This window comes from Felis catus, chromosome X, assembly GCF_018350175.1.
Source record: "Felis catus isolate Fca126 chromosome X, F.catus_Fca126_mat1.0, whole genome shotgun sequence".
NCBI classification, from domain to species: domain Eukaryota; kingdom Metazoa; phylum Chordata; class Mammalia; order Carnivora; family Felidae; genus Felis; species Felis catus.
In genome coordinates this window covers 68,443,687-68,467,177 of record NC_058386.1, presented here as the reverse complement: position 1 = coordinate 68,467,177, position 23,491 = coordinate 68,443,687, and positions in this window count along the sequence as shown.

Here is a 23,491-nt window from a genome sequence, read left to right as displayed (position 1 = left end):
TAATGGACATTTAGTTTTTTCTTATGTCTTGACTATTATAAATTATGCTGCAATAAATACAGAGATTCATATAATTTTTCTTAAGTTTATTTACAGAGAGAGAGAGAGAGAGAGAGAGAGAGGCAGAGAGAGGTAGAGAGAAATAATCCAAAACAGGTTCCACAAGGTCAGTGCAGAGCCCGATGTAGGGCTCAAACTCACAAACTGTGAGATCATGACCCATGTCAAAATCTAGACTTGAATGGTTAACTGACTGAGCCACTCAGTTGTCAGCATATAACCTTTTGAATTAATATTTTCATTTTACCTGGATAAATACCCAGGAATGAAATTGCTGGATTATATGACAGCTTTAGTTTTATTTTTTTAAGAACCTCGATACTTTTTGCCACTGTGACTGAAAATGTTTGCATTCCACCAACAATGCACACAGGTTTCTTTTCTTTTCATAACCTTGCCAACATTTTTTTCCCTTTTTTATAACAGCCACTCTAACATGTGTGAGTTGATATCTCACTGTGGTTTTGATTTGCATTTCCCTCATTGTCTGTTGTCTATCTTTATATCTTCTTTAGAAAAAACTATCAACTCAATCCTCTGCCTATTTTCTATTTGATTATTATTATTATTACTAATTTGCCATTGAGTTGTGCACTTTTTGTCTTGTTTTTATTTTTTTTAATGTGAAATTGATTGCCAAATTAGTTTCCATACAACACTCAGTGCTCATCTCAACAGGTGTCCTCCTCAATGCCTATCACCCACCACCCCTCTCACCCATCCCCAAAAACCCTGTTTATTCTCATTTTTTTCTTAAATATGAAATCTATTGTCAAATTGATTTCCATACAACACCCATTGCTCATCCCAACAGGTTCCTTCCTCAATACCCATCGCCCACCCTCCCTTCCCTCCCACCACCCATCAACCCTCAGTTTGTTCTCAGTTTTTAAGAGTCTCTTATGTTTGGCTCCCTCCCTCTCTTTTTATTTTTCCTTACCCTCCCCCATGGTCTTCTGTTAAGTTTCTCAGGATCCACATAAGAATGAAAACATATGGAATCTTTCTTTCTCTCTATGGCTTATTTCACTTAGCATAACACTCTCCAGTTCCACCCACGTTGTTACAAAAGGCCATATTTCATTCTTTCTCATTGCCATGTAGTATTCCATTGTGTATATAAACCACAATTTCTTTATCCATTCATCAGTTGATGGACATTTAAGCTCTTTCCATAATTTGGCTATTGTTGAAAGTGCTGCTATAAACATTGGGGTACAAGTGCTCCTCTGCATCAGCACTCCTGTATCCTTTGGGTAAAGTCCTAGCAGTGCTATTGCTGGGTCATAGGGTAGATCAACTTTTAATTTTTTGAGGAACCTCCACACTGTTTTCCAGAGCAGCTGCACCAGTTTGCATTCCCACCAACAGTGCAAGAGGGTTCCCATTTCTCCACATCCTCTCCAGCATCTATAGTCTCCTGATTTGTTCATTTTGACCACTCTGACTGGCATGAGGTGATATCTTAGTGTGGTTTTGATTTGTATTTCCCTTATGAGGAGTGACATTGAGAATCTTTCCAGGTGCCTGTTGGCCATCCGGATGTCTTCTTTAGAGAAGAGTTTATTCATGTTTTCTGCCCATTTCTTCACTGGATTATTTGTTTTTCAGGTGTGGAGTTTGGTGAGTTCTTTACATTTTGGATACTAGTCCTTTGTCTAATATATCTTTTGCAAATATCTTTTCCCATTCCGTCATTACCTTTTATTTGTTGATTGTTTCCTTTGCAGTACAGCAGCTTTTTATCTTCATGAGGTCCCAATAGTTCATTTTTGCTTTAATTGCCTTGCATTTGGAGATGCGTCAAGTAAGAAATTGCTGTGGCTGAGGTCAGAGAGATTTTTTCCTGATTTCTCCTCTAGGGTTTTGATATTTTCCTGTCTGACATTCAAGTCCTTCATCCATTTTGAGTTTGTTTTTGTGAATGGTGTAAGGAAGTGGTCTAGTTTCATCCTTTTGCATGTTGCTGTCCAGTTCTCCCAGCACCATTTGTTAAAGAGACTGTCTTTTTTTCCATTGGATATTCTTTCCTGCTTTGTCAAAGATTAGCTGGCCATACTTTTGTGGGTCTAGTTCTGGGGTTTCTTTTCTATTCCATTGGTCTATGTGTCTGTTTTTGTGCCAATACCATGCTGTGTTGATGATTACAGCTTTGTTTTTGTGCCAATACCATGCTGTGTTGATGATTACAGCTTTGCAGTAGAGGCTAAAGTCTGGGATTGTGATGCCTCCTGCTTTGGTCTTCCTCTTCAAACTTACTTTGGCTATTCGGGGTCTTTTATGGTTCCATACAAATTTTAGGATTGCTTGTTCTAGCTTCGAGAAGAATTTTGGTGCAATTTTGATTGGGATTGCATGGAATGTGTAGATAGCTTTGGGAAGTATTGACATTTTAATAATATTTATTCTTCTAATCCATGAGCCTGGAATGTTTTTTTCCATTTGTTTGTATCTTCTTCAATTTCCTTCATAAACTTTCCATAGTTTTCAGCATACAGATCTTTTACATCATTCGTTAGGTTTATTCTTAGGTATTTTATGATTCTTGGTGCAATTGTGAATTAGATCAGTTTCTTTATTTGTCTTTCTGTTGCTTCATTATTAGTGTATAAGAATGCAACTGCTTTCTGTACATTGATTTTGTATCCTGCAACTTTGCTAAATTCATGTATCAGTTATAACAGACTTTTGGTGGAGTCTATTGGGTTTTCCATGTCTAATATTATGTCACCTGCAAAACATGAAAGCTTCACTTCATCTTTTCCAATTTTGAAGCCTTTGATTTCCTTTTGTTGTCTGATTGCTAATGCTAGCACTTCCAACACTATGTTAAACAACAGTGGTGAGAGTGGACATCGCTGTCGTGTTCCTGATCTCAGGGGGAAAACTCTCAGTTTTCCCCATTGGGAATGATATTAGTTGTGGGCTTTTCATAAATGGCTTTGATGATGTTAAGTATGTTCCTTCTATCCCGATTTTCTCGAGGGTTTTTATTAGAAAGGGTGCTGTATTTTGTCAAATGCTTTTTCTGCATCAATTGACAGGATCATATGTTTTTTATCTTTTCTTTTATTAATGTATCACATTGATTGATTTGTGAATGTTGAACCATCCCTGCAGCCCGGGAAGGAATCCCACTGGAACATGGTGAATAAGTCTTTTAATATGCTCTTGAATTCGATTTGCTAGTATCTTATTGATAATTTTTGAATCCATATCCATTAAGGATATTGGCCTGTAGTTTTTTTTTGTTTGTTTTTGTTTTGTTTTGTTTTTGTTTTTTTTGTTTGTTTGTTTGTTTTTTGTTTTTTTGTGTTTTTTTTGCTGGGTCTCTGTATGGTTTAAGAATCAAAGTAATGCTGGCTTCATAGAACAAGTCTGGAAGTTTTCCTTCCCTTTCTATTTTTTGGAAAAGCTTGAGAAGGATAGGTATTATCTCTGCCTTAAATGTCTGATAGTATTCCCCAGGGAAGCCATTTGGTCCTGGACTCTTATTTGTTGGGAGATTTTTGATAACTGATTCAACTTCTTTGCTGATTATGGGTCTGTTCAAGTTTTCTGTTTCTTCCTATTTAAGTTTTGGAAGTGGGTAGGTGGTTAGGAATTTGTCCATTTCTTCCAGGTTGTGTAGTTTCGCGGCATATAATTTTTCCTAGTATTCCCTGATAATTGCTTGTATTTCTGAGGGACTGGTTGTAATGATTCCATTTTCATTCATGATTTTATCTCTTTCGGTCATCTCCCTTTTCTTTTTTAGAAGCCTGGCTACAGGTTTATCAATGTGGTTTATTTTTTTTAAAAACTGAGTTGTGTACTTTTTTATCTTTGCAGTATTAACCTTTTCAGATATGATTTTATATCAATCTCCCATTAAGTAGATTGATTTTCATTTTGTTGAAGTTTTCCTTTTTTGTGCAGAACCTGTTTAGTTTGATGTATCCCACCAATTTATTTTTTATTATGTTGCATTTGCTTTTGGTGTCAAATCCAAAACTAATTATCAAGACTTATGTAAAGAACATCATTACCAATGTTTTCATCTAGAAATTTTATTACTTAAGATTTCTTACATCCACTTTGGGATCATTTTTGCGTATGATGTAAATCAGTGGGTCAACTTCATCCATTTGCGTTTATTGAGGAGAATGTCCTTTTTTCATTGTAAGTTTTCATCTCCTTTGTTGTAAATTAATTAATCATATATAGGTTGGATTCTTTTTAATTTTTGTATCTCTTAATTGCACTTATTTTGTTCTTGTACTATTTTCCTGACATGGTTAAGTTATTTATCTTTGTTCTTTGAACATCTTTAGGATAATTATACTGATTTTTTTGTTGGGAAATCTGTATCTTTATTAGTTTGCAGCCACTTACAGAAATTTATTGTATTATTTTGGTGAAGTCATGCCTCTATGGCTCTTTGTGATGTATGTAGGTATTTTCCCTTGACAAAGTAGTCACCTCTTGTAGAGCTTATGAATGACTTTCGTAAGGGAAGACTTTACTTGTTGGAGGGAGCACACTTAGAGTGTGCTGTTGGAGGTAGCACACTGGAGTGTGCTGTTAACCCAGTTCTAGTGATGAAAGTTAACAACTACAGGGGCATTTTGCAGCACTGGGTCCAGGGAAGCATTATTATCTTCAGCTTAGTCCATTGGAATCCACCTTATTAAAAACTGTTTTGTCCTTGCATTGTACTGTGAGTAGTCTGCAGTTACTGCAAGGCCTGTTTCACCTCCAGTTTTATTGGCTAGGAATCAGGTCAGGTAGTGGAGGTGGCTGGAGCTGGTGTGTGCATACATCTGCTGTGGGGACCAGCTGCAGGTGCCTGTGTAATGACAGGTACTGTTTTCAGACACACATGTAGTGGTGGGGGCCAGTACATGCAGCATGAACTGAGGCCAACTACAGGCTCGCTGACAGCTGTAGGGACCCTAGTTGTTGACATGTTCTCCTATGGCTGCACAGTTTTCCCCTGGGCTTGTGCACTGTGGTGGAGGACTTTGATAGATATCAACCAAGTGGTATGCAAATTCACAGCTGTTGGGACTAGTCTTGTGTGCATGCTTAATATTGGGGGTTAGCCATCAGAGTCTAGGCTGGTATCTTGACTCAGCTCTGCTACAAAGTCATTGGCTGGATGCTACAATAGTTCTTAGTCTCTAGAAGAGGTGGGGGTGGCAGGCTCTGAGGACGCACTCAAGCAGCTGGCATCAGCACTCAAATATCTTTGGGTTGAAAGCTGGTGAAATCTGTAGGATATCTGTGGTGTCTGTATTGGCCATTAGTTCTTCAGTGATGAAATCATCCAACTCTGACTGCAGAATAGGTCACTGTGAACAGTGATTGTTCTGGCTTCATGTCAGTTATTGGCAACCACTGCATTTCTCTTTTGTCCCTATCCATCTGTATGTTTCTCAGCTTTGCAGGTTTGGTGGGGTAAAACTGATGTGATATCTTCATTTGGTAACTGAAAGGCTGTGAAAACTGGTCACTCATCCTGTTCTTTCTTTCCTGGTGAGGAGATCTCTTCCTAGCTAGGGACTTACCTCTTAATGATGAGTAGTGTTGTTTTGGATAATTGGATGATTCAGACAAAATGAAATGGTTCACCTTCCCTTCTTGCGTGGTTATTTTCATGGTTTTTTTTTTTTCCCCATCATGTTGCTAAAGTTTTAGAATAGACTCCAGAACTCTTTCAGAGCTGTTTTTTTTGTGTTTTTTTTTGTTTGTTTGTTTTTTTTCTTTGCAATAGCTATCTATTTGTTGGTCTTTGTAGAGAGATGGAGACTGAGGTTTCTTATGTCACCATTTTAGTGACATTATTCTCATATTTTTGATTATCAAAATTCTATGTAAAGATAATCTAGAAAATATGCCTTAGAAGTATTTCAAATTTATAGTATTTTGTAGAGTATTGTAGAAATTATCGTTACATTTCATTAAAGATAAACTATGGACAAAGTACAGTAGAAATTTGCTTTCCCTTCACAAACAAGTGATATTGGGAGACAAACCATGAACATTGTGATTCCAGGACATGAGCTCTTTTTATTAACTTAAATTATAATTCACGTGTATTGCAGTACTGGTTTCAGAAGTGGAATTCTGTGCTTCATCACTTACATCTAACACCCAGTGCTCATCCCAACAATTGCTCTCCTATTATAATGCCCATCACCCATTTAGCACATGTCCCTACTACACAGCTCCCCTCCAACAACCCTCAGTTTGTTCTCTGTATTTAAGAGTCTCTTATGGTCTGCTTCCTTCTCTGTTTTGATCTTTTGTTTTTTTTTTTTTTATTTTTCCTTACCTTTCCCTATGTTCATCTGTTTTGTTTCTTAAATTCCACATACAAGTGAAATCATATGATATTTGTCTTTCTCTGACTGACTTATTTTGCTTAGCATAATACACTCTAGTTCCATCCACATTGTTAAAAATAGCAAGATTTCATTCTTTGTGAACACCAAGTAATATTCATATATATATATATATATATATATATATATATATATATATATACCACTTCTTTATCCATTCATCAGTCAATGGACATTTGGGTTCTTTACATAATTTGGCTATTGCTGATAGTACTGTTGTAAACATTGGGATGCATGTGTTCCTGAAAATCAGCATTTTGTATCCTTTGGATAAATACCTAGCAGTGCAAATGCTGGGTATAGGATAACTCTATTTTTAATTTTTTGAGGAACCTCCATACTGTTTTCCAAAGTGGTTGCACCAGCTTGCATTCTCACCAGCAGTGCAAACGTGCTGCCCTTTCTCCACATACTCTCCAACATCTGTTGTTTCCTGAGTTGTTAATTTTAGCCATTCTGATAGGCATGAGGCAGTACCTCATTGTGGTTTTGATTTCTATTTTCCTGATGATGAGTGATGTTGAGCATCTTTTCATGTGTTTGTTAGCCACCTGGATGTTTTTTTGGAAAAGTGTCTACTCGTGTTCCCTGCCCACTTTTTCACTGGATCATTTGATTTTTGGGTGTCGGGACTGAGAAGTTCTTTATAGATTTGGGATGCTAACCCTTTATACGATATGTCATTTGCGAATATCCTCTCCCAGTTGCCTTTTAGTTTTCTTGATTATTTACTTCACTGTGCAGAAGCTTTTTTATCTTGATGAGGTCCCCCTAATTCATTTTTGCTTTTGTTTTCCTTGCCTCCACAGACATGTCTAGTAAGAATTTGCTGCGGCCAAAGCCACAGGTTGCTACCTGTTTTTTCTTCTAGGATTTTGATCATTTCCTGTCTTTCATTTAAGTCTTTCATCCATTTTGAATTTATTTTTCTGTACCGTGTTAGAAAGTGGAAGGACATAAGCTGTTTACATTTTGTGGCTCAGCCATTTTAAATACGTTGTTTCGAGACTTCACACAGTAGATGGGGAAAAGGGAAGAAGATTGTGCATAAATGACTTTTTTTTCACTTTTTATTTACAAAGTTCTAAATTCAATACAAGTTGCAAAGTAATACATAAATATTCCATACACCCCTCCCTTAGTTTCCCCTAATGGGTACATCTCACATCATTATAATTTAAAAGCCATTAAATTATCATTGTGTATGCGGAGTTTTTGTCATTTTGTTACACATACGGATTCATATTGCCATTCAAATGCCATCCCAATCAAGATATAGAACAATTATTAACCACAAAAATTCTTCATTTTTCTCCTTTATTGTCATATCCACATTCCTCCCCATTCTCCATCCTTAATCCCAGATAATTACTCATCTGTTCTCTATCTCTAAAATGTGGTCATTTCAAAAATGTTATTTAATCAAAATCATGATTTATGTGACTTTTTGAGATTAGCATGAAGATCCATCCAAGTTTGTATAATATGTATTTTTAAAATTTTTTAACGTTTATTTATTTTTGAGAGACAGAGAGGGACAGAGCACAAGTCGGGGAGGGGCAGAGAAAGATCCAAAACACAGATCCAAAACAGGCTCCAGGCTCTGAGCTGTCAGCAGACAGCCCACAAACCCACAAACTGTGAGATCATGACCTGGAGCCAAAGTTAGTCACTTAACTGAGCCACCCAGGGGCCCCTGATCCATCCAAATTTTATATTGATAGTTCATTCCTTTTTTTATTATTTTAAATTTTTTGATGTTTATTTATTTTTGAGAGAGAGAAGGAGACACAGAAGCAGAAGCAGACTCCAGGCTTTGAGCTTTCAGCACAGGGCCTGATTCTGGGCTTGAACTCATGAACCATAAGATCATGACCTGGGCCAAAGTCAAACACTTAATCAACTGAGCCACCCAGGTACCCCAGTTTATTCTTTTTTTATTGCTGAGTAGTATACCATGATATGGATGCATGGCAGTTTTTTTTTTTAACCACTTGCCTGTTAAAAATATATACAGATTGTTTCCAGATTTAGGCTATAACAAATAAAATAGCAATGAATACTCATGTACAAGTTTGGTGTGAACATAAATTTTAATTTTCCTGGGATAAATGGACATGAATGCAATTGCTTGATTGAATGCTAGTTTCAAGTTTAGTTTATGAGAATCTGTGCATGAATTTTTTATGGGTCAGGTTTGGAAATGGTGTGCTTTATTTTTCTTCCAACATTGCACTGAATAAAAATGTGATAAATGGCCACTTCCAAGAGGGATTTAAGAAATGCAGTCTATTTGCTTACAAACAAACAAAACAGAAACAATTTTTGATGAATGCATATCAATATCTGCTACCCATACTATAAACTTTTTTTTATTTAGCTTGCTAAATTCTGTTTGATTTCTTGGCCGAAATCAGTTTTATATTTGCCATCTGCAAAATTACTAAGTGGAATAGTTGTAGGGGAGAGAAGTTAACTTTTTCCCAGGTAATTTTTGTGTGTTTTGATGTTATTTTTTCTCATATATACATGGCACTAGCAAGCATTGCTTTAGATATAGACACCATTAAGAAATGATACCAAATATTGTTGCACTGTTTAGTGAGGAACTGTTTTGGCATAGCTATAAATTTATTGAGCTTATTGTATCAAAACAGCTCTATATAGCATACGATATTAAAGAAGTTGTTTGACTCTCCTCTACTCCTTTTCACCTTGAAGTAATTGTTTTGCATTATGTATATGCAATCAGAAATTTATTTTGCTCACATATTATTCTTCAAGAAACAAAATAATCTGTTTATACATGTAACTAAAACAGTAGGAATATTAAAAAAAACTGGAAGGGAATTTATGTGTAACCTTCACCCCCACATTCTTTAAGACAGAATTTAACCTTAACTCTGGGGGTGGGTAATTTCTGGTAGGGTAATTTGAGTAGTGTTAACCAATTGATCGAAAACTGATATTTTAGTTTTTCCTAAACCAGCAATATTACTTTTTTATTACTTTTTTTCTGCTTGTACTGTAAAGTCATGTTTGATACTGGAAAAAATACTGTGCTCCAAATAAAAATGACAAAAAAATTATATTTACAATGCACTTAGTTTGTTCCGGCTACTTTCCTAAATGTTTTGTGTGTATTATCTCATATAATTCCTGCTATAAACTATACTAGATTATTATATTATTTCAATATTAGAGAATAAAAAGTTGGGAATTAGAGTTCAAATAATTTGCACTAGGTCATACAGCTCAAAAACTGAAATGTGCAACTTGAACATAGGTCTTTTTAACTCCATATTCCAGCTATTAACCATGATGTAATTCTGCATTTCTCCCACTGTGGGATGTCACTTTGGCAACCTCTGGAAAATTTAGTTATTGCCCAATAAATTGTGTAGTAGTGGGGCTTTTTCTACCCCCTGATGATATATTGTCTTCATAACAATAAAATCTGAATTGTAGGTCTCTGACATGACTAGTTGTTTGCTTCCTTTTCTGGACAATGTGTTTGCTGTTGTTACAATATTTTATGTTCTGAATTTTTCTGTCATTGGAATACTTGCCTGCTGCTTGTTTTATTATAAATATGTCTGCGAATTTTGCTTTCTATTTGTCTCAGATATAGTTGAAATCTCTCTTGCTTTTTCCTATCCTTCAGCAAGAAAATCATGCCCTACTATATTTACCAAGGTCTGATATTTATATTTAAACACGCTGGAAGGGGAAAAAGATGGGACAAACTTGAGAAAATCAAGGTTTAGTTTTTGTCTTTTTGCACAGATGAGGATTTAGTCCTGCTACTTTCCAAAAATATGCTTCAAGACCGGTAATACAGACACATGTTCTTTCTGAATTTCAATTTACCTGATGTAGGGAATTTGTTGTTCTTAAAGAGACCTAGAAAAGTGTTGTGTTACCATACTTTCAATACCTATTTCACACCTTTATAAATAAATCCCACAATAGGCAAGAAACTACTTTTTCTTGTCTCTAGAAATCTGCCTTGCTCTGTGGTCTCAGACTCTTCAGATATTATGCTAATTAACTCATCCTCCGAGATTTGCTTTCCAAGCAGAGCAAATGGAATTTTCTTAAACAGTTTTTGTTTTCTAAAGTGTAATGTGCTTGACTATAGTTACTTGTTTGTGAGATGATTTATTTTGGTCATACATAGAAAATTTTTTAAAATGCATTTGGTGCATTTTAAAGTTATTGGGAAGTCATAGTATATTAAATCCATGATTAAATGAATCTATTGCTTAGAACATTGTTAAAGTAAATAGTGATTTAAAAAAATATTTGAGAATATCAGAATATTGGGAAAAAAACACTAGAAAGTAGTTTATACACATGTGGAAAAATATATCAAATGTACATATGGATGTAGTTTAGATGTTAATGTATTAAGTCTTGAGTTTTGCAATTTGTAAAATTAAAAAAAATAATTATTATTTAATATTTTAGAAGAAAATATACCTATGTGGCTCAAATATTAAATACAGATAATAAAACATTTTTTTTTCTGTTGAGTACTGTTCCTATTCTTATCCCTCTACATTTCCTCCCAACATAACAGATTACCAGTATTATTAACCTCTTGTGAGTATATCCTTCCAGATATTTTAATTTTTATGTAAAAACTTATAAAATATTTATTTCTTCATTATATCATTTTTACACAAATGGAAGATTACTATACACACTGTTTTGCATCTTCCTTTTTCAAGTTAACAAATGCGTGGTCCTCTTTTTCATACACAGAGAGTTTCATCATTTTTGTTTGTTTGTTTTCTTATAAATTAATAGACTTCATTTCTTTTTTTAAGATTTTATTTTTAAGTGATCTCTCCACCTAATGTGGGGCCTGAACTCACAACTCCAAGATCAAGAGTCACATGCTCCAACTACTCAGCCAGCCGGGTGCTCCTAACATCTTTCTTTCTTTCTTTCTTCCTAATTTAAATGTGATTTTGTTAACATACAGTGCAATATTGGTTTCAGGAGTAGAATTTAGTGATCTTAGTGATTCATCACACGCAACAACTAGTGCTCATTATAACAAGTGCTCTCCTTAATACCCATCACCCATCTATCCCATCTCCCACCCACCTCCCTCCATCAACCCTGTTGTTTTCTATTGCTAAGAGTCTCTTATGGTTTATTCCTTCTCTACACTTTATTTCCTTTTTAATGTTTATTTTATTTTTTGAGAGAGAGAGAGAAACAGACAGAGTGTGAGTGGGGGAGGGACAGAGAGAGAGACAGAGAGACAGAGACAGAGAGAGAGAAAAAGAGAATCCAAAGTAGGCTCCAGGGTCTGAGTTATAAGCAAAGAGCCTGACATATGGCTCAAACCCACAAACTGTGAGATCATGACCTGAGCCGAAGTCAGACACTTAACAGACTGAGCCACCCAGGCGCCCCTAGACTTTATTTTTTAAAGCAGTTTTAGGTTTAGAGAAAAATCAAGCAGTAAGTATAGAGTTTCCATACCTCACATCCCCCCCCCCCAATTTCCCTGTTATTAATGTGGTATATGTTTTACAATTGACACTTTTGTTTTTTACAATTTGATACATGATTACTAACTAAAAGCCATAATTTACAATAAGGTTCACCCTTTGTGTTGTGCAATTCTATAGGTTTTGATATATGCATGCTGTCATGTATGCATCATTTCAGTTATTGTTCAGAATAGTTTCACTGTCCTAAATATCTCTGTATTCCATTATTCATCTCTCTTTTCCTCCGCTTTCTAATAGCAGGGAACCACTGAACATTTTACTCTATATTGGTTTGCCTTTTACATAATGCCATGTAGTTGGAGTCATACAGTATGGAGCTTTTTACATTAGTTTCTTTCACTCAGCAATATGGTTTCAAGTTTTTCTCTCTTTGTGGCTTGATAGTTTCTTTTTATTGCTTAATAACATTCCATTGTATTATTATATTATATTTTATCCACTCACCTATGAGGGAAATCTTGGAGATTCTATGTTCTTGGTTGATTCTATGAATTATGAATAACATTTCCACAAATATTCATGTGCATGTTTTTGTATGGACATACGTTTTCATTTGGATAAATAACTAGAAGCTTGATTGCAAGATTGTATTGTAAGACTATATTTAGCTTTATAAGGAACTGCCAGGTTTCTTCCAAAGTGGCTATACTATTTTGCATTCTCATCATCAATGAGAGTTCCTTTTCCACATCCTCATTATATTTGGTGTTGTCATGTTTGGGAATTTAGTCATTCTAATAGGTGTGCAGTGGGATCTCATTGCTGTTATTTTTTGTTTGCTTCAAATTTTTATTTAAATTCCAGTTAGCTAACATATAGTGTAATATTAGGTTTAGGAGTAGAATTTAGTGATTCATAACTTACAACACCCAGTGATCATCACAAGTGCCCTCGTTAATACCATAACCCACTTAACCCATACTCCTACCCACCTCCCTTCCAAGAATCCTCAGTTTGTTCTCTATAGTTTGACCCTTTTTCCCCCTGTTTATCTGTTTCATTTCTTAAATCCCACAGATGAGTGAAATCATATTGTATTTCTCTTTCTCTGACTGACTTATTTAGCTTCTGGCTCCATCCATGTCATTGCAAATGGCAAGATTTCATTATTTTTCGTGGATAATATTGCATTGTATATGTATACCACAACTACTTTATTCTTTGCTCTTCTAATTTGAAATGTCCTAATGATATATGATATCCAGCATCTTTTCCTATGTTTATTTGCCATCTGTGTATATTATTTGGTGAGTTCAAAGTTTAGATTTGATGCTCACATTTAAAAATACATATTATTAATGTTACAGTATTATTTTTGAATAAATTATTATTTATGATATATTTACAGACTAAAAATTAAATATATAAAGATATAAAAAATGTTCTTTCTATACACACACACATATATATATATATATTTATATCTATCATCTATCTATCTATCTAATATCTATTGTTCCAGTGAAGTCACATTGCAAAATTATGGTCTTTGTGAATTTTTTTATCATCTGAAGTATTTTAAGCTGTACAGTTCAGTAGTATTAATTTATATTTACTTTGCTGTGGAACCGATCACCAGAAAGTTTTTTCTCGTAAAACTAAAAGTCTATATCTGTTGAACAGCATCTCCCTATTCCCCATTTCCACCAGCCCCTGCAACCACAATCTTATTATCTGTTTTCCTGAGTTTGACTGCTTTAGATACCTCCTACAAGTGGAGTCATAAAACATATTTTTTTGTGATCAGCTTGTTTCATTTAGCATAATGTTCTCAGAGATCTTTTATGTACATTTTTAAGGAAAAATAATATTCTGTTATATATTTTTTTATTTCTTAAAACATTCATCTATCATTGACCATTTGGGTTGTTTCTACATATTAGATATTGTGAACAATGTTGCAATGAACCTGGTAGATTTCCTCAATCTTGTTTTGAGAAGTGGAATTGCTGGGTCATATGGTAATTTGACTTTTAATTTTTGTAGTAATTTCCATACTGTTTCCCATAGAATCTGAACCATTTTACATTACTGTCAATAGCGTATAATAATTCTCATTTCTTTACAACCACACCATGACTTGTTTTTTTCTGTTTTTGTTTGCTTCTTTGTTTTCATAGTAGCCATGCTAATGGATGTGAAGAGGTATATCTTTGTAGTCTTGATTTTCTTTTTGCTAATAATTAGTGAAGTTGATCATCTTTTCATGTCCTTATTGGTTATTTATGTCTTTTTTTAATAAATAACTATTCAAGTCCTTTGCCCATGTTTTTAATCAAGTTGTTTATTTTTTTGTTGTTGTTATTGAGTGGGAATATTTATGTACTCTGGATATTAATCTATCAATAGATACACAATTTCCAAGTACTTTTTCTCATTTCCTTGGTTGCCTTTCACTCTGTTGATGATTTTCTTTGATGTACAAAAATTTGTACATTTGAAGTATTCCAATGTATTTACTTGTACTTTTATGCTTTATTATCATATCCAAGAAACCACTGCCAAATCTAATGTAATGGAGTTGTGCTTCTGTGTTTTTTTTCTAAGAAGTTTATAAGTTTAGATTTTACAGTTAGGTCTTAATTCATTATGAGTTAACATTTGTATGTGGCTTAAAGTAAGGGTACAAATTTATTCTTTTGAATAGGGGTATCCAGTTTTCCCAACACCATTTACTGAAAAGACTGTCTATCCTCATTGAACTTTCCTGGAACTACTGTCAAAAAGAATTTGCCCACATATGTGAAGGTTTCTTTCTGTGCTCTGTATTCTATTATTTTGGTTTGTATTTTTATTTTTACGCCAGTAATGCACTGACTGTTTTGTTTTTACTGTAGGTTGTTGTAAGTTTTGAAATGAGGAAGTGCACGATTCCCAATTTTGTTCTTTAGAAAATTAATTAGGTTGTTTGGAGTCTTTTGAGATTCCATATGACATTTAGGATGAATTTTTCTATTTCTACTAAAAAAATTGGAATTTTTATAAGAGTTGCATCACATTTATAGATCACTTTGATTAGTAGTGGTATCATAACAATATTGAGCATTCCAATTCATGAACACTAAATATCGTTCCATTTACTGATGTCATCCTAAATTCTCTCAGCCAAGTTTTATAATACTCATTGTACAAATATTTATTTTCCTTGGTTAAGTTTATTCTTATTTTTGATGTTATTAATAATAGAATTTATCTATTGTTGAGAGTGCTGCTATAAACGTGGATGGAACTGGAGAGTGTGATGCTAAGTGAAATAAGCCATACAGAGAAAGACAGATACCATATGGTTTAACTCTTATGTGGATCCTGAGAAACTTAACAGAAACCCATGGGGGAGGGGAAGGAAAAAGAAAAGAGGTTAGAGTGGGAGAGAGCCAAAGCATAAGAGACTGTTAAAAACTGAGAACAAACTGAGGGTTGATGGGTGTGGGAGGGAGGGGAGGGTGGGTGATGGGTATTGAGGAGAGCACCTTTTGGGATGAGCACTGGGTGTTGTATGGAAACCAATTTGACAATAAATTTCATATATTGGGAAAAAATAATAGAATTTATTTCATGGAAGATGGAAACATAATAAGAGGATTCAAGGCTTACCTCTTCCTATGATTACAACTAGATACTAAAATACTCCATAAATTTACCTGAACATTGGCAGAAAAAACTCCACAACTAAAGGTAAAAAAGATGTCACAAGGAAGAAGATAAGAAGTATAGAGATGCAGATTCAAAAAGAAATAAATCATGGCTTCTGTGGTAAGGAGGAAGTTGAAGTCACAGAGAAGGGCAAGAGACAGACTAACACACAGGGGAGTGCACAGGGAAAACAAATCACCATAGCAACTGGCTTGGAAAGTGACTGGGGATGAATTTTGTTATTCCTGGCAACAAGTGGGTTTAAATCCTCGAGTTTTAAAGGTCACTGTGCTTGGCTGGGATAGATCCCTGTGGACATTGCACTGCTCTTGCTGATATGGCAAGAAAACAACCCACAGACACATAGCCTGGAAAGAGTGATCTGAAAAGTGCCTAGGGCATACAGTGGGAGGTTATTCGTTTATCGTGGAGAACATCTCAGAAAGACAACAGTTCACAGAGAGACCTCTATGAGAGCAAAAACTGCCCTATTCCATTTCCTTTCCCCACTCCTCAGCATAAACACAGGGCAGCCTGAGGGAACTAGTGCAGACAACACTCCCTACCTAACTTGCTTATACCAAACCATAGCATCCCCATCCGTGTGTAAGCTTCCATCCTTGTTACACTTGCCACACTCCCAGCACTGCAGGCCTCTCCTGCAGAAAACCAGCTCAAATGCCTGCTCACACTGCATCTCCTAATGGGGGAGTTTTGCAGAACCTTGGTTCAGGCAGCCATGGTGACAAGTCTCATTTCACAAGCAGACCACAACACGCCAAGTTAAAATGTGCTACTGTCAGGCCAGAGACAAAACACTTCCCACAACATGCAAAGAGAGCATCTACAGATGACTGGCCTGAAGGAAAGGTGGCCAGGACAAAAAAGTAGAGCATAAGCAGGACACATTGGAGACATTCCTGGAAGCATGAGGCCCTGGGAAACAAGGGATACCACACAGCACCTCTTCTTCATAAGGCCATTACCATAAAAAATAAGAGATGTAGCTGACTTTCCTAACATACAGAAATAGGTACCAAGTCTTAGACAGAATGAGAAGAGAGAGAAATGTATCCCAAATGAAAGTAAAGAACAAGGCCATTGCCAGAAGTCTAAGTGAAACAGATATGACATGCCAGATAGAGAACTTAAAGCAATTATCATAAGGATACTCACTAGACTTGATAAAAGAGTGGAAAATATGAATGAGACCCTTAACACAGAGATAATAACATATCAGAGAGAAAGGGTAGAAAAAATGAAACAAGAAACATGCTTTTTGGAATAAATAGCAGGATGGAAGAATGGGAGGAAGGAATTAGTAAACTAGAATATAGAGTAATCAAGATGGAAAAAAAGAGAAAAAAAAAGAATTATGCAAAATGAGAATAGACTTAGGGAAATCAATGACTCCATTAAATGTAATAACAATCTTATTATAGGAGTCCCAGAAGATAAAGAGAGAGAAAAGGGGGCAGAAAATTTATTTGAAGAAATAATATCTGAAAACTTCTCTAATCTGGTAAAAGAAACAAATACCGAGATTAAGAAGGTGCAGAGAACTCCCATCAAAATCAACAAAAGCAGACCAATACCAAGACATATCATAATTAAATTGACAGTATATAGTAATATAAAACTAAAACAGCAAGACAAAAGAAGACAGCAACGTTCAAGGGAAAAGCATTAGGGTAGTAGAAGCTTTTTCAGCAGAAACTTTGCAAATCAGATTAAGTGGCATGATATTTTCAAAGTTCTGAATGAGGAAAATTTGCAGCAAAGAATACTGTATCCAGCAAGACTATTATTCGAAATAGAAGGAGAGATAAAGAATTTCCAAAACAAACAAAAACTAAAGGAGTTCATGACCACTAAACTAGCCCTGTAAGAAATGTTAAAAGGAACTCTTTGGAAAGGAGACACCCGAAGTGACAGTATAAAGGTAGGAAACACAAAAGCATTAAAAATGTATATTTGTGTAAAAATCATTCAAGGAAATCACAAGATAAAAAGATGTAAAATATGACAACACATACCTAAAATGTCTGAAGAAAAAAAGAAAAGAATGGGTTCAAATGTAAAACCCAACTTAATAAAGACTGCTATATGCAGAAGATGTTATGTACAAACCTAATGGTAACCATATATCGAAAGCCACTAATAAATATGCAAAGACTAAAGAGCAATAAATCCAAATGTATCATTAAAGAAAATGAGTAAACCACAGAAGAAATAAAACATGAGAGAAAATCTTCAGAAACAAACACAATCAAATAATAAAATGACAATAAATACATATATATCAGTATTTAATTTGAATGTAAATGGACTAAATACTCCAATCAACAGATATTGGGTGACAGAATGGATTTTAAAAACACTCATCTAGATTCTGCCTACAAGAGACTGATTTTAGACCTAAAGATACCTGCAGATTGAAAGGAAATGGAGAAACATCTATCATGAATACATGTCAAAAGAAAGCTGAAGTCGCAATACTTATTTCAGACAAAGTCGACTTTGAAACAAAGACTGTTACATGGGATAATGAGTAACATTATATAATAATAAAGGGAAATATACAAGAAAATATAACAATTGGGGGCGCCTGGGTGGCCTGGTCGGTTAAGCGTCCGATTTCAGCCAGGTCACGATCTCGCGGTCTGTGAGTTCGAGCCCCGTGTCAGGCTCTGGGCTGATGGCTCAGAGCCTGGAGCCTGTTTCCGATTCTGTGTCTCCCTCTCTCTCTGCCCCTCCCCTGTTCATGCTCTGTCTCTCTCTGTCCCAAAAATAAATAAACGTTGAAAAAAAAATTAAAAAAAAAAAAGAAAATATAACAATTGTAAATATATATGCACACAACACAACATAGGGCTATGCAAATACATAACACACTTAAATATAAATGAACTAAATAATAATAATATAATAATAGTAGGGGAATTTAACACCCCACTTACATCAATGGAGAGATAATTTAAACAGAAAATCAATAAGGATAGACTGGTTTTGAATGACGCACAGGAACAGATGAATTTAACAAATATATTCAGAGCATTCCATCTTAAAACATCAGAATACACATTATTTTCAAGCATACATGGAACATTCTGCAGAATAGATCACATATTAGCCCACAAAGCAAACCGCAACAAATTTAACAAGATTGAAGTCATACCATGCATCTTTTTTTTTAATTTTTAATGATTATCTTTGAGAGAGAGGGGGAGACAGAACATGAGCAGGAGAAGGGCAGAGAGAGGGCAACACAGAATCTGAAGCAGGCTCCAGGCTCTGAGATATCAGCACAGAGCCTGAAGCAGGGCTTGAACTCATGAACTGCAAGATCATGACCTGAGCTGAAGTCGCATCCTTAGCCTACTGAGACACCCAGGTGCCCCTACCATGCATCTTTTCTGACCACATCACTATGAAAGAAGTCAACTACAAGAAAAAAATATGGAAAAAGCAAATAAATGGAGGTTAAATAACATGCTGCTATACAAAGGATAGGTAAAATAAGAATAAAATAAAATAAGAATTAAGAATGTGCACTGAAGCAAATATAAAAACAAAATGGTCCAAAAGCTTTGGGTTCCAGCTACAGTAGTTCTACACAGAAAATTCATAGCAATACAAGCCTTCCTCAAGAAGCAAGAAAAATCTTAAACAACCTAACCTTACACCTAAACGTTTCAGGAAAAGAGCAACAAACAAAACCTAAACCAGTAGAATGAAGGAAATAATAAAATTAGAAGGGAAACAGGAGATAGAGAAACGAGAGAGAGAGAGAAAGAGATAGAGAAACTGTAAATGAAACCAGGAGCTGGCTCTTTGAAATATTCAATAAAACTGATAAACCTCTAGACAGATTTATCATGAAAAAAAAGAAAACATTTCAATAAATAAAATCACAAATGAGAGAGGAGAAATAACAACTGACATCACAGAAATACGATTATAAGGAAACATCATGAAAACCTGCATGTCAACAAATTGGACAAGCTAGAAACAATGGATAAATTTCTAGAAATTCATAAATTACAAAAATTAAAACAATAATAAATAGACAACTTGAACAGACTGATAACCAGCAAGGAAACTGAATCAGTAATCAAAAACTCCCAACAGAAGCCCGAGACCAAATAGTTTCACAGAATTCTACTAAACATTAAAGAAGAGTTAACTATTTCAAAAAATAGAAAAGTGAGGAAAACTCAAAATTCATTTTATGAGGCCAGCATTACCCCAATACCAAAACCAGATAAAGTCACCACTGAAAAAAAAGAGAACTACAGGGCAATATCTCTGATGAAAATAGATGAAAAATCCTCAACAAAATACTAGCCCATAGAATCCAATAATACATTAAGGCAATCATTCCCCACAGTCAAGTGGAATTTTTTCCCAGGGTTCTGTGTTTCAATATTCACAAATGAGTCATGGTGATGCACCACATCATAAGAGAAAGGATAAGAAGAATATGATCATTTCAATAGACACCAAAGAAAGCACTTGACAACGTACAACATCCATTCATGTTAAAAAAAAATCTCAACAAAGAAGGTTTAGAGGAAACATACCTCAAAATAGCAAAGCCATCTATGAAACACCTACAGCCAGCATCATCATTAATGAGAAAAACTATGAGCTTTTCAGCTAAGTTCAGGTACAAGAAAAGGATGTCCACTCTCACCACTTTTATTCAACATAGTACTGGAAGTTCTAGCCATGGCAATCAGACAACATAAACAAAAGGCATCAAAATTGGTAAGAATGAAGAAAATCTTTCACTATTTGCCAATGACATGATACTCTATAAAAAAAAATAATTCCACCAAAAAACTGCTAGAACAGATTCACAAATTTAGTAAAGTCACAGGGTACAAAATCAATGTGCAGAAATCTGTTGCATTTCTCTACAACAATAATGAAGAAGTAGAAAGAGAAATTAAGGAATCAATCCCACTTACAACTGCAGCCAAAATAATAAGATACTTAGGAATAAAACTAACCAAATTTTTGAAAGGCTTGTACTCTGAAAACTGTAAAACACTGATGAAAGCAATTAAAGATGACAAAAGTAATGGAAAGACATTCCATGCATATGGATTGGAAGAAAAAAATATTTTTTTAATTTTATTTTTTTATTTTTTAAATTTATATCCAAATTAGTTAGCATATAGTGTGGCAATGATTTCAGGAGTAGATTCCTTAGTGCCCCCTACCCATTTAGCCCATCCCCTCTCCCACAACCCCTCCAGTGACCCTCAGTTTGTTTTCCATATTTATGAGTCTCTTCTGTTTTGTCCCCTCCCTGTTTTTATATTATTTTTGTTTCCCTTCCCTTATGTTCATCTGTTTTGTCTCTTAAAGTCCTCATATGAGTCATATGAGCGAAGTCAAATGATTTTTGTCTTTCTCTGACTAATTTCACTTAGCATAATACCCTCCAGTTCCATCCACATAGTTGCAAATGGCAAGATTTCATTCTTTTTGATTGTCGAGTAATACTCCAAAAATATTTTTAAAATGTCTATACTACCCAAAACAATGTACACATTTATTGCAATCCCTATAAAATTAAAAACAGCATTCTTCACAGAACCACAACAAACAATTCTAAAATTTGTATAGTACCACAAAAGACCCCAAATAACCAAAGCAATCTTGAAAAACAAAAAAACAAATCTGGAGATATCACAATTCTAGACTTCGAGGTATCTTACCAAGCTGTAATAATTAAAAAGGATATGGTACTGGCACAAAAATAGACACATAGATCATTAGAACAGAATATAAAACACAGAAATGAATCCATAACTGTATGGTCAACCAATCATTGAGAAAGCAGGAAAAAATATTCAGTGGGGAAAGGCAACTCTTTTCAACAAATCTTATTGGAGAAACTAGACAGCAACATGCAAATGAAATAAACTGACCACTTTCTTATACCACACACAAACATAAATTCAAAATGGATGAAAGATCTAAATGTGAGGTTGGAAACCATAAGAATCCCAGAAGAGATCATAAGCAGTAAGCTCTTTGACTTTGGCTGAAGGAACTTTTTTCTACATACATCTCCAGAGGCAAGAGAAATAAAAGCAAAAATCAGCTATTGGGACTATGTCAATGTATAATGCTTCTGCACAGTGAAGTAAACGATCAACAAAACTAAAAGGCAACCTATATAATGGAATAAGATATGACATATCCAATAAAGGGTTAGAATCCAAATATATATAAAGAACTTAAAAAATTCAACACCTACCAAACAAATAATCCAATTAAAAAATGGGCAGAAGGCATTAATAGACATTTCTCCAAAAGAGAGATAGAAATAACCAACACACACATGAAAAGACGTTCATCATCACTCATCATCAGGGAATTGCAAATTAAAAGTACAATGAAATATCACCTCACACTTGTCAAAATGGCTAAAATCAAAAACACAAGAAACAAGTGTTAGCAAGGATGTGGAAAAAAGAGAACACTCCTGCACTGTTGGTGGGAATGCAACCTGGTGCAGCCACTGTGGAAAACAGTATGGAGCTTCCCCAGAAAGTTAAAAATAAAACTACTCTATCATCCTGCAGTTGCACTAGGGGCATTTACCCAAAGAATAAAAAAGTACTAATTCAAATGGATAAACCACCCCTATGTTTATAGCAGCATTATGTACAGTAGTCAAATCATGAAAGCAGCCCAGATATCCCTTAACTGATGAATGCATAAAGAAGATGTGGTATGTATCTGTGTGTGTGTGTGTGTGTGTGTGTGTAATGGAATATTACACAATCACAAATAAGACTGAAATGTTGCCATTTTCAATGACAAGGATGGAGCTAGAGAGATTAATGCTAAGCGGTATGTATCTGTGTGTGTGTGTGTGTGTGTGTGTGTGTAATGGAATATTACCCAATCACAAATAAGACTGAAATGTTGCCATTTTCAATGACAAGGATGGAGCTAAAGAGATTAATGCTAAGCGAAATAAATTAGTCAGAGAAAGACAAACACGATGTGATTTCACTCATATGTGAAATTTAAGAGAGGAAACAAATGAACAAAGGGGTAAAAAAGAGTGAGAAACAAACCAAGAAACAGACTCAGAGGGGATAGTTGTGGCAGGATGGGTAAATAGGTTATGGGGATTAGGGAATGCACTTGTTACGAGCAGGAGGTGATGTATGCAATTGTTTGATCACTACATTGTATACCTGAAAATAGCACTGTATATTAACTAAGTAGAAGTAAATCAAAAACTTAAAAAAAGGAATATATGTCCTAATTTCCTTTTTGGATTTTTCATTGCTACTATATAGAAATGTAACTGATTTGTGTGTTTATATTGTATCTTTAAATTATTCTGTTTGATTGTTCATAACAGTTTGTGCATGTGTGTGTGTGTGTGTGTGTGTGTGTGTGTGTGTGCATAAGAACTACCTAGGTTTTTGCACATATAAGATTATACCCTTTGTGAACAGAGATAAACTTACTTCTACCTTTCCAATTTTTATGCCATATGTGTGTGTGTGTGTGTGTGTGTGTGTGTGTGTGTGTAATGGGTTTGGCTAGAACTTCCAGTACAGTGTTGAATAAAGATCCCCAAGGAGGAAATTCTTGTCTTTTCCCTGATATTAGAGGAAAAACAATGATCTTTTACCATTGAGTATAATGTTAGCTGTGAGCTCTTAATTTATAAACTTTATAGTGTTAAAATACTTTTATTAAAGAAAAAAGTTTTCTTCAGTTCCAAAATTGTTAACTGTTTTTATCATGAAAGTATGTTGAATTTTGTCTCATGTTTTTTCGCCAAGTACGATAATCATGTATTTCATTTGCCTTTATTTTGTTAATGTATTATATTTATTG